The sequence below is a fragment of the Accipiter gentilis genome, chromosome 16 (assembly GCF_929443795.1).
Source record: "Accipiter gentilis chromosome 16, bAccGen1.1, whole genome shotgun sequence".
NCBI classification, from domain to species: Eukaryota; Metazoa; Chordata; class Aves; order Accipitriformes; family Accipitridae; genus Astur; species Astur gentilis.
In genome coordinates, this window is record NC_064895.1 from 28,641,190 (window position 1) to 28,654,494 (window position 13,305).

The following is a 13,305-nucleotide window of genomic DNA, read 5'->3' on the forward strand; positions in this document are numbered from 1 at the left end:
AACACAAGGATCTGTTCGTCCTCCTTCCCAATCTACCCTACTTCATTTTCCCCCAGCCCTGAAACTTCAGGCTGAGGACCAGTAGCAAAGATCCCACAGCCCGTGGATGGTGTAGACAGTGTGCTTGGGGAACACCTGCGAGAAAAGCAATCGACCAGCGCATGAATATTTGACATCACTATTAGGAGCAATGACACGACGCACCCATTAAATGCCAACATGAAATATATAGTCTTTAAGCTGAACAAGCAGCCCTTGTTAAAATCCAGAACGAGGCATATTTGCGGGGTTTGATGATGATGTGTAGCATTACCCGACTCCTTCACGGTGGAAGAGGTTTAATATGCGGGCGGGAGAGAGATACTGCACCTTTCGAACAGTGTCATACACAGAAGACAAAGACAGGCATCTGGATGTTAACAAAAATAAGTAACAAAGAAATATGATTAAACAAAATCTCTTCTCACATCATCCTATACTACATCCTCCTTCTGCTTAGCAGAAAATTGTACGTACACAAAAATACAAATACACAATTTTGTAGAACAGTCTGATTTTAATATATTTATATATATTTATATTTATATGAGTGGCAGGTTAGTTCATTATATAGAGCTTTTTGCACTTTTGGCTCATATGCAACAAGGCTTTATAAATTCAGCTTTAGCTTTCATTCAGGTTTTATAGCTTCTTGAACATTTGTTTTCACATTTAAAGCAGCATCCAATTTGCAAGAGGAGTTGGTGGTGGCTACAGCAAGGATCAGGTTAAGAGGTTATTGGGGGCGGGGGGGGGGGGGGAGGAGGAGAATATACATTCCAGTGTGTGTGTGTGTGTGTGTGCGCGCACTAGTGCTCATGTAAAAAAGAAGAACAGACTGTGAACGTACGACTCTAGGATACCATGTTTACCTCTTGAGGTAGGCAGAACACCTACAGCAGATGAGACACAGGTGCCATTTTTGTTGGGGCACATGGCGGGAGAAACAAATACGCGAGTGGAAGATGCTGACAGAGGAACGTACAGACACGTAAGAACCCGCTGGCGAGTTACGGTGACCAGCAGAGATGGGACACAGCTCAGCTTATATTATTGATGCATTTGGTAGACGCGTGAAGTAACCGTAGGCGACTGCCAGCCATCCAACACACACAATACTACCACTACAGTCATGCTCGCTTGCCCTTACCGGAGATGCAAGGTTGATACGACACCCCCCGCCCCCGAGCCAACGTGACAGTGGAACAAAATTAAGACGCACAAAATTTTGAATTTAAAAATGCGACTCCCTGGCGCTTTGCTAAGAGTTTTTGTTTGGGGGTTTTGCTTCATTTTTTTGTGCCTCTGATCCTGTTCCACTGTCTTTTCACTTCTAGGTTTGCAACACTCACTACTACATTAATCTTTTTTCAATTACAACCACTGTTATTGACAATCACTTGGTTTAGGAAAAAAAAAAAAACACCGTTAAAAAAGGCATCTCTAGAGCAGGGCCACGGTACAACGTTGAACGGTCCGTGTGTATTATAGGCTCCACAAATACTTTATTTTCATTAGTACCCAGCAATAGATTCCCATTTGATCATTGCTTATATCAACACCCATCAACATCCTACAAGCTAATTTTCTGTTCTCTGCAGAAGAGATGTCCTTATAGCTTTTCTTGCCAATAGTAATTTCCTAGGCTTTCCCAACTCATATGTTATGAAGTTGTCAGAGTGAAAACAACATTTTGTTACTAATGAAAAATAAAACATCTACATATGGATTGCTTTCATTTTCTGAATTCTTAAGTGGTACTAATACATCTTAATAGTGTTCTGTTATTTCCTGTTACTACAGTCAGAAGAAATTCTCCTTTAACACAATTTTTTAAACTAGCATTGATATCTACCTTTTTTTTAATTCACATAAAATTCTCATGTATGTTTACAAAATTATAACCACCTGCCAACAGTTACAATTATTTTGACAAAATGTTTAGCAGGTGCCACTATTATAAGCCTAGAAATAATTAAGAATATAGGAAGAAACTGCCTCTGTGATTCCAAAAAGGGGTAATTAAATATGTATATTAGCTTCTTCTATCCAGTCTCAGACGTATGGTTGTCCAGAGGTGCACGTTTAATGCACAAAGCTATTTGTATCCACAATCCCAGAGGCAGTCTCCTACCGAATTCTGTCCAAGCTTCCCCCCTCTTTACCGTCCACCCCAAAGCGGAGATTGCTAAGGTTTGGCGGAGAAACGAGATTCGTTAAGAAGATCCCCACCAACAGATTGAAAACCGAGGGGGGCAGCGTGAGGGAGGAGTGGAGATTTCTTTCCCGCCGGATTCCGCAGAGCTCCGGACTCCCACCGCTCGTCTGGAGTCGTACGTGCGGAGGGACTGCAGGGAGGGCTCTTTTCTTAAGAGGGAAATGAGGTCTAATCCTGTTCCTCCAGCTCACTCTGGAGTCCTGTTACTCACTTAGGCACTTTTAAAATTGACACTAAGAAAAAAAATAAAATTAAAAAAGTACTGCACATATTTCACACTTCCCAGGCTTTCGTCAGCCTTGGGAAGATCATAAAGACCAAGAGGGAGACAGCCAAGGCGATTTGTCAAGAAAATAGTGCTCCCCATGGACACAACTGACTTTTATTTGTCACCCTTTGATAGAACTGCTATTCAACTAAATCTAGTTTAAATTTGTAATTCCTGTATTATCTTTAAGGTAAAAGCCTGTCTTACGGTGGCTCTGTGGCACAATGATATCACTTTATCATATCGGATCTGACATCTGACTTCCAAAGAGACACGGTGCTCTCCCAGTTTAAGCCAGCAGCAGCGCGCCGAGCGTTCGCACTGGTGTGAGAAGTGCTGCCCGTAACCCTCAAGAACAACTCTGGCAGCAAATTAAGGAGGGTCGGCTGTTGACGAGATGCAGAAAGACATTACTAACAGTACAGCTAGAGCCAAAAGCAAGGCAAAAGGGTTTTTGCTTTTGAGTTCGTATTGCAACAGGTGATGAAATGGAAAATCTGTCCCTCTCGAGAGAACAAACAGGGCTCTGACCCCAGAGCAACTAGAAACAAGTCACAAGCTTCAGTTCAGCACAAGCCTCAAGATGACATCTAAATTTACGCAGAAGCCAAAAGAGAAAGAGAAAATTCAGTGGATAATGCTGAAAGACGGGAAGCTCAAAATCCAAACTCTGTTTTCATTATGATTTTTCATTTGGAAAAGTAATTTCAAGTTTTTCCAATCATCTTCAAAACTAAAATAACGTTAAAAAATAATAATAAAAGGCTACTCGGGCTGCAAAAAGTGATCCCAAACCCTGGGTGAATGAAGTGACAAGGGGAACTAGTACACAGCCTCCTTCAGTAAAGCTATGCAAATCCACACATCCTGTCCCAAACCCTCACATTAAAAAAAGCAAGCCACAGCATGCTAACCAAGAAAATCAACTGCACCAATTAAGACAGCTTCCAACACTAAGTTGCAAGCAATAAAATGAAAGAAAAAAATGCTACTACCTTGTCCCTCTCTGTTAACCATGGTCCAACACCTTGGAACTACCTTATTTCACATAGGAGGTTGCAAGTAAAAAACTCGCTGTAAATTGACTAAATTTATGAGCTAAATTTTTTTTTAAATGGTCAGAGTAGACAAAATTTTTCATATTTATTTATACTACACTGTGGACAATTTATATTTGGACTTCAAGTAAGCAACTGATACAGCACTGTCTAATAGGCAAAAGGAAAGGTGAACACGTCTTGACTTGGACTAAAGTAGCATTAAAAGAATTAAAAAACGTCTAACCATAAATACGCTGCTTGAAGGTGTGAGGGTAATAAAGTGCCTGTACAGGAAAAAGAGAAGAAGGAGAAACAAGCGAAAGCAGGGAGGAACAAAATTAAAATGGCAAAAGTCACCAAAGACCGCGAAAGGGGAGAAAGGGCACGGAGAACAAGTGAGTCCTGGCAGGAGTGGGAGAGGCAGCGAACAACAAACTGCACAACGAACTGAACTCAACAGATAAACCTGAGCACTATAATTGTGTGCAAGAAACCTCAAATTAGTCTGTTTAGAAGCACTGCTGTATCCAAGATATACCTTTATTTTTGCAAGTAATTTCCTAGAACATTGTTTAGTAGCTGCTGAAGTGCACAGCCCGGTACCAGTCTTCCCAGTAAAAAAAAAGACAGTCCAAGTAGTAATAAAAAAGATTATACTTAAAAGTTACTCTTTCCCCGGTTTTCTAATCTAAGCCTCGAAACTGGAACGAGGGAAGGGAGGAGGGCTGCTAACTAACCATGCTGGAAAAACCTAATGTCTTTTGGCTAGCAGAAAGCTTGAAAGATTTCATGAGACTGAACCGCATCTAAGCTGCAGCATTACACTGGATTGCTTTTTATTAGGATGGAACCAATATATATCCCTTATTTAGAGACCGTAAGAACAATGGGTTCAGGTCAGAGCACTTCAGTATGAGAAAACCACCAGTAAACCAGGTAAAATAGGATTACCAGGGTGTGAAGGAGCTTGGATGAAAGATAAAATAAATTACCTCTGTGAAAAGAACTGACGTTTGGGAAAATAATGTGTGACAAATTCGGTACCAACAAGAATCAACTTCAGAGGAAAGTGAATGGCTCCGAGCAGTTGGAGGAGGTATAGCTCAAAACACTTGTCTGGAATTCCTTCAAGGAAATACAGGCTCAGTGGAGGAAATAAGAGGAGACACCAGTTTAGCGAGAGGACTTCTGCTGGCTGTGATATTTTTTGAAGCACTGTGGCAATTGATGAAAGTATTTGTAAAAACCAGTTGCTCGAGGCACTGCAGCTAGAGGAAATGGTCATGACTGATCAAATTGTATTCATGTTGAATGTTCCTGGGTAATGGTAAAAATCAATGCAAGGTACCCTTAACAACTGGAATTCATGTACCCGAATGTCTCATGTAATGAATAGCAACAATGAATTTAGGATTAGAAATTCAGACTGACCTGGGCTTTTGGTTAGGGCTTTTTTTTGTTTGTTTATTTTCATATAAGATTCAAAAATAACAGTTGAACAAAATAATGCTGTTCCAGAGCTACTTTAGCTGCTCAACACTGACTGGTATGAAAGTGTGCATCGCTGTGTCAGTAGAATAGATAGACTGAATCTGTAAGATACTGGAGCAAATCTAAGTAATACGGCAGCATACAGAAACCACCTGTTATCAAAACTATGTTTGTTTGATTCCCATTATGGCAGAAGTACAAAGTATAAAAAGGTATTTATCATACATAACTGGAACTTCACGTGATTTAGAGACATAAGGCACAATATGTTCTCTGATGGAAAGTGATACTTTTTAAATAAGCTCTTACTGCAGAGAACCCCTCTAGTACTCAAATCTCTATAAATTATTAAATACTACGAACAGGTTATAACGGTAAGAGTAAAAGATAAGTCTACCTCTTTGGAATCATAGTTTTACAATTAAGGCCAGAAGGGACCCGTCTATCACCTTCAAGGAGACCATGAATATTAGATGGCCTCCCACAATCCTGATGCAAACTCCCTATTCTATCTACTTCATCCAATGGGATGAACAAACCATTCTGCCCTTCCAAATGCAAAAAAAAAAAAGAAAAATAATCCCCTAATTGAAAGTGTCTGCCTTTTCCAGAGAACTCTACAAATTTTACCATTTGTATCCAATGGATTTATAAACATAAATGGAATAATTTTTTTTTTTTTTCTCTCAACACATTTGCAAATATCTTCTTAATGTCTGTGGAGACTTCATGGACTCTTTACTCCTAACCAGATGCCTAATTTTCAAGCCTACTTCACTGAACTGAATTACTGGCAATGCAACTTCAGGACTGTTTCATTCTTGCTCTGCTACAAATCCCAGCATTAGTAAGTGAGTATTGTTGAAATCTAGGTGCAGCTTCTTAACTGAGGGTAGCTCTGATAAGCTCTGCAAAATGAGAGGATCTATTCCCTCATCTCAGTAGTATTTATTTTCTCCAAGCACCTGGAGAAAGAGGACTGTGGCTTAAAAGAGCTCTCGAGGAAGGAGGAGTTGCAGAATTAAACTGTTACTGCCCAATGAGCAGCTGTGTGCCGAGATGTAAACGTTTAGCTAAACTGATAGGCAGCTACCTCTGCAACAAACCCAACAAAAGCATGCCTCAAATTCCAATAACAACTCCTAAATGAACTTTGTAATGCTATTCGGTGTGCCACGAAGACACGTTGGCACAAAGAAACATACATTGGAGGTTTCAGAGCGTTTCATAAACTGTTCAACTATCTCATCGATAAAGCTTCCAAGATGTTTACCCTTCTCAAGTAGTAGTTGCACATTTTTTGCAATACACCCCGGTCTTTCCCAGCAACACATCAAATTTCTTCTTCGCCATTCTGAACCCAATGTAGCTCCACCTAAACTCAGACCACTCTACCTAATATGCAGAAATGTGAGATGCTCCTTTCTACTCCAAAATTGTATCAAACCTTTTGAATAGAAGAAGAGCTTGAATGTGTCAAGGGACTGTATGTCATTTTGGTCTTGAAAAGATCTGCTCACTTGCCATAATGCATAAATGAAATGGGCTTGCACTCTGGTATAGGAAAAACTGATCAGCGAGTTGATATTCTGAGTTCCTGGCTCTGGTTAGCTCCTAAAGGGTATTTTCAGTACTGTCACTACAGTCCTGTCAAAGAGAGATAGCAGCAACTTTATCAGCAGGCAGACTTTAAAAAAAAATTAAAAAAATCCAAAGTAAAACATACTTTGAAGAATGGAATATATGCTTAATATTCTTAATGGAATATATTGGGTGAGAAGTATTAATTAATAGTTTACTTTCATTATCTCTTTGCCCTCCTCGAGCGATTTGACAGATAAACTTTGTTAAGTAATATGTATTTTTAAATCTCAAATGATGTAAAATATATCTCAGAAGGCTAAAGTCAACCTCTTAATTATAGAGGTGGGTTATTTAAGCTACATATGCCATCTTGCCATAACATGGAAGACTTTAATTAGTTAAGGAGAAGGGGTGGAGAGAGGAGGATAGGAAGCTGAATTGAGGCCCATGACAGCAGCAAGTTAACGTCTAAAAACACACGTCCTCGAAAAGGAAGTTGCTACCATTGCCACTGTGAGTGTAGTACCACCAGTGGTAACTGCGCTGGAAGAACTGAAGTACCCATGACCCACAGGTCTGTTCTGGACCACAGTGACATTGGATGAGATTTACACAAGTATTTCGGTACAAAGAAGCTGAAAAGGAACTTAAGGATTTAAATAAGAGCCTAAGGAAGTTCCTAACTTCTTTTTCAAATCTGTTGGAGTTAGGAACCTGCTATTTTTTCTGAATTTGACTAAGAGTCTCTGTATGCATCTTTGCATACCAAAAAACTCTGGAAACCTGTCTGATAAGTAACTACTGCAGGAGAACAGCACTACGGAAAAATATGGCCAAGAAAGTTATGGGCAAACGTGGAGCACAGGCTCTTCAGTGCTCAAGACTGGTCAACAGATAACGTTTCTCACAAAAACACAGAATAAAAAGGCACATAACACCCTATGACAGATGCTTTTTGAGAATCTAGCAACATATCAGAGAAAGATTACGATGTTATTTTAGGTCACCGCCATATATCCTCTCCTGTCGTGAATGGCAAGCGTACTGTCCAGCCAACTATCCAGTTGCAGGCTATTTTGAGATTTCTTAAGAAAAAGGTGAGTCAGTTCATATTATTACACCATGCTACCTGCAACAGGAGACAGCAGACAGCTTGAGGACAACACGGTTATATACTTGGCAACAACTGCTGATAAGGCTTCCAAACCGAGACACTACGAAGGAGAACTTGGAGTGACACAGAAGAGCGAGTTACATTCCCTGCTTCAGGAACCGGAGGGCAACAGTGCAATCGGAACCTTCTACCTGCGGGCAGCATGAAAACACAGGAAGAGTAATTCAGCCGAGTCCTGGACCGTGGCTAATCTTCCTCAAGACTACACCTCTAAAACAAATCAAGACGACCTAAAGCAGAACCCTGGGTAATCCGTAATAATTCTGTCACACATAACTAAACGCCTGTTTTGTTTCTGAAACTCACTGAGCAGCACTACATACATAACCGGGAGGGGTGGTGGTGTGCGGGGAGGAACATAAAAGGAAGAGAAGCAGCTTTGCATAGAAAACTAACCTCGGTTTCAGTCCCTGCTGTTGTAAGTTACCATTAGGAACAGGTCATTATTTAAGTTTACGAAGTAGCTGTGTTCCAAGTGTCACTAATAACACTGGTATTAAAGAGAATTAGGGGGCGGAAGATCTTCTGTTTTCAATCACAGAAAAGACAGAAATCCTTTTAATTATGACCATGCCAATCCACATCTTTCTAAAGCAGCTAATTACATGTCAGGAGGACACCCAGTCATTCAAAAGAACTGCCATCACTTTTACTGCCATACTCTTACGCATTTATCCTACCCATCCCAATTACCCTGGCTGCAGTTTGAAAGGATTTAGCAGAAGTGTGCTGGATGTTTTGATCAGCAGAATACACCCGCTTCCATTTAACAGCAGAGGGAAGAGAGGGAATAAATGGCAGAGAGCGCCTTCTGCCAAGCCATCTGAGTGAGAGATGCACTGAACATACAGAAACATCAAAGGCCCATTATGCAGTTCACTCTAGTTCAATGGTTTTAGTTCACTCACGCTTAAGCTGTTGGCCAGAGCACTCCAAAGCTTACTGGAAAGAACGGGGAAGAGCACAACATTGCAGCAATCAAACCAATTAGTTAGTTTTCTTGATCAGCCTGGTTAACAGGGGCATTTAAAATACATTTTGTGAATTCTTCCCCCACACCCAAAATGGCAAATCCTCTTCTATCTTCATGACATGAGCTGTCAGTAGTATTGCCTAGATACTACACTGATAAGCATGTTGCAGGCATCACAGAGCGTAGCTTGGTATCTTGAAAGAGCAAAATGTATTTGTTTACTTCTTCCAGCAAGCTAAAGTATGATATGGATTTTCAAAGAGCGTGACAGAAAAACGTTAACAAAAACAGAGAGTAGTTTGTGCTGATTATTGTAATTGTGCCAATACTGTCTCAGCTACAGCGTCGCCTACGTTCAATGGACGCCTACGCGAAAACAGGCATGAACAATTCTAGGCTATTTTGAAGTGATAAATCCTAAGGCCAAGGTTAGCAATGAACAACTCTTTAGATGTTTGAATTTTTCTCCCCACATCTCTGTTTCACTGGTGCCACGGAGATTATTTTCATTTATTTGATTTTATTTATATTTGTTGGACAAAAACCAACATCAAAATGCTGCCATCCTACTGACAGTCCTCAAAACAACCAAGTCCACTTTCACATTTCTCACAAAGGAGAAAAATAATTTTTGTGTATTTTAAATTCGAATTTATAGCTGCCATCTCTAGAATGCCTCATCCTTCATCAGTGTGCAACTTCTTTAGTTGGACAGTTTAAACCCTATAAATTAGACAACAGTAATAGTTGTTAAAATGAAGGTTTTAGGACTACGCTTTTCAGCTTGCCAAATGTCTGTTGGCCAATAACTGATTCAATATCCTGAGTAAGTATCCCAGCTGCAAAAAAGCCCAAGGGGGAATGTTTTATTTTGAAATGTCTCTGCAACTCTTCTTGGGAACTGCAAGGTACTTTTTGGTCAGGCCATCAACCTTCCCTTCCAAGAAATCACAGTGAAAACGCCTGACTCCACAAAACTCCATTAAATTAGCTGGGATCACGATACAACCCTGACTACTGCTACTAACGCACACACACAATCTTCAGCTGGCTAATAAGAATGAACACATTAGGTCACTGACATATAACACAGTTTTCAAGACCAATCCTGCCAACAAAGATTCCTGCCAAATTATAAAAGCTACACCAAACTCAGGATCATTGTCTACAAGCTTAAGACTTTGCTCAAAATAATATTACCAAGTTAAATAACTTCAAAGAGTGCAAGAGCTACTTGGGTGGGAAGCCTTGTCTAAAATCAGAGCAAAGTTTATTTTGACAAAAAATCCCTAAAATTTGCTGGTAATTATCCAACAAACTTGAAAGAAGCTGATGAACGCTGGGGAATGAAAGCTGCACAATGATGTAGCTGGGGTGGAGGAGGAACATAAAACCTTCTGGTAAGAAAATGATCTAAAATGAGCAGAATTCCAGGGATTAAGTGGGGAAAAAAATCTTCTACTAAACAACCACAGCTCTCAGTACTATAGGCAAAATCTCACACTGAAGCTTAGTAATTTGCAGAGAAAGGTGTGAATCCAGCTTGGCATTTGAGTTAAGATTACAGGCAGGGAAACAACATCCTCCATTAAGTGCTTTAGGGGCAGCAATTTTGAGTTTTGAAAATTCTTACACGAATTTTGCTGATTTTATCTACAGGAAAAATAAAATCTGTTTCCTTATGAAACCCTGCTACAGCTACCACGTCTTGGCGACTCAACTACTCTGGGGGGGAAGGCCAGCACAATGCTTTCATTTTACTTCTTTGCAAGCAGCATCTCATTGTGAAGGAAAATTTTTATACCACGTAGAGGAACTCAAAATCGTGACCTCATCTCCATGTACTTATGCACCACAAAGGCAGAAATTAACTCTTGGGAGTCTAACTGACCCCAAGCCAGTCCATATTGGCAAACACCATTGCGATTTTTCTTCCAAATAACATCCACATCAGACCTAAAATCTGCCTAGTGAAGTATGTTTTTTTTCCTAGCAGTGGCCAACAGCTAACACTTGAGGAAAGGAGGATCCAAGTGAGTATAATATGACTCTTTCCCAGTCATACTCTTTCAGCTTCTGATAAACACCAATTAATGATTTACTGAACCAAAAATTTCTAGCTTATCATAGTAGTCACCAGTGGGCTTAAGCTAACTACAATTTTTCCTCTAATATGTTCAGCTATGTGAAATTTTTCGCCTGCACTCACAGCAGCAAGACAACGATAAATCCTCACAAACAAAGGCAAAAACTGATCTACAGCACAAATGTTACGAAAACATGGAAAACTTACCAGTATGATGTTAGGCAATGAAACAAACAGAATAATTCAAATATCCCTGAAGAACTGTGTAAACAGAGCAAATAATTAATGAAATTTATTACTTATGGCTTGATTGGAGCCTGGAGCCAGACCCTGCAAATAAAGTTCCCCTCTATTAGTAGAATAGGAAAGATAACTTTTTATGAATAGCAAAACAGAAAAAAACCCACAACAACAAATTAAGAGAATGTCTTTAAACAAGTCAACACGTATAGATCAGAACTAGCAAAAACCTCAACCTGAGCAGGTTTGTACAGAATCAGAATAATTTAGGTCAGAAGAGACTTCTGGAGGTCTCTAATCCAACCTCGTCCAGTTGAGTTTTGAACATCCCCAAGGATGGGGTTTCCACTGCCCTTCTGGGCCACTGTTCTACCACTTTGAGCATGAAAATATTTCTCTTCATATTTATCTGGGATTTTCTTTAATACAACTTCAGCCCACTGCCCCTCACCTTTTTGCTATGCACCTCTGAGAAAAGCCTGGCTCCATCTTCTCTAAGCCCACCCATTAAGACAGCTGAAGAACGAAAACTGAACAAACCCAGCTCTCACGAACTCTCACCACACGACATAGGCTTCAACCCTCTCATCTCAGCAGCGCTACGACAGACTCACTCCTGCCCAACACCGCACACAGTACTCCAGATGTGATCCCACAAGTGATGAACAGAGGGGACTAATCGCTTTCCTTAACCTTGAGCTGAAGGCTCTTTTAATGAGATTCCTTAATTGCTGCAAGGGTGCACTGCTGACTCATGACCAACTTGTTCACATACAACATATGACTAATGGGATTACACTGTAACAATAACTATGTTTATAGAGTATTTAGAAGATATCTCTATAATGGTACAGCATCAATGGGTAACGTGTCTACTCATGTCTAGGTCAACTTAGTTTTATCATCTCAAAATGCTTTTGCAAACGTCTGGGATCTCATACTTCAGGAAAAAGGTGGTGGACTTAAAAAAAAATAAAAATTAAAGAAACCCCAAACCCCAAAACAAACCACCAAACCCCCCCCGACACAACCCAAAAAAGAAGTGGAGGTAGAAATTGTTGTTTTAAGAAGACGGTAAGAGATGACAACTCAAGTATAAGGACTTTATGAGCGACAAAATAACAGCCAGAACTTAACTTACAAAGTTAAAAGCAATCTGTGCCCATCACAGAAGAGAAGCATCTTAAATAATTTCTCCTCTATTCACAGAACAAAAAGGTAGATCTAGTCTGCCACCAGATTCATTTCAAGGGAACCCACATGAGAACAAACTGCAGTAATTCCAGATTGGCTACCACAAATTGCAACTGAATTGCAATGCTACAAAAATGAGGCATAATTTTCAAGAAAATCCAGAGACAGAAAGACAAAGAAGATTCCCATATTGTGGAAAAAAACCTAGAACAAAGGCTAAATTCCAGGACACACTCTCCACCAATTCTTTCACTTACTCCGGATCACGTACTCTTCTCCTGATATCATCACATCAGCATCTGTTCCATTTTAACTAATTCATGTCAAACCAAAAAGTTATCAGCCAGCTGCAAATTGTTCATTATGAACTTTCAGAATAAAGGAAATAGACTGCTGTGAGCATCATGGTAACAGCTGGTCCTACTCTTTCCTCTTACCTCTGGATGGTCAAAGAAAAGCCAAAATAGACAGGGGCAACCCAAAAACTGACACCATGAAACCAAGTTGTCCGATTCCCCAGTTAAGTAATTCGCTATTTTCTCTGGTGAGAAGATGGTGTTTACCAGGAAGCTACAGACAAGGAGGATCTGCCAATCTCCAGTCCTTCACAAGGCGTTTAACTGTTTAACCTTCAGATAGGATACTGATGCATGATGAGACCAGCAGCTACCTGACAGTGACAAACAGAACTGAGACCAGATTATTCCACGTTACATGGTATAGACATACAATTTTAGTGGTGTTACTTTAATCCTGCATCACATGAACCTATAATCAGGATATAGAAGTTCTAGTACTATTTTTATTCTTCCCTATTGCTTTAAAAAGGCGATGCTTGAAACAATGACTTTTTTTTTAAGATGGTATAGTAAGCAATATTTCTTTTAAAATTGCAGCTGTCCAACAGTTTGAGTCTGTTCTTTTTAAAATGAAACAGCCAGAACAAATGGTGGTGGCAAGCCCAACGTAAAGAGGTCATCGATTATTAAAATCTCCTT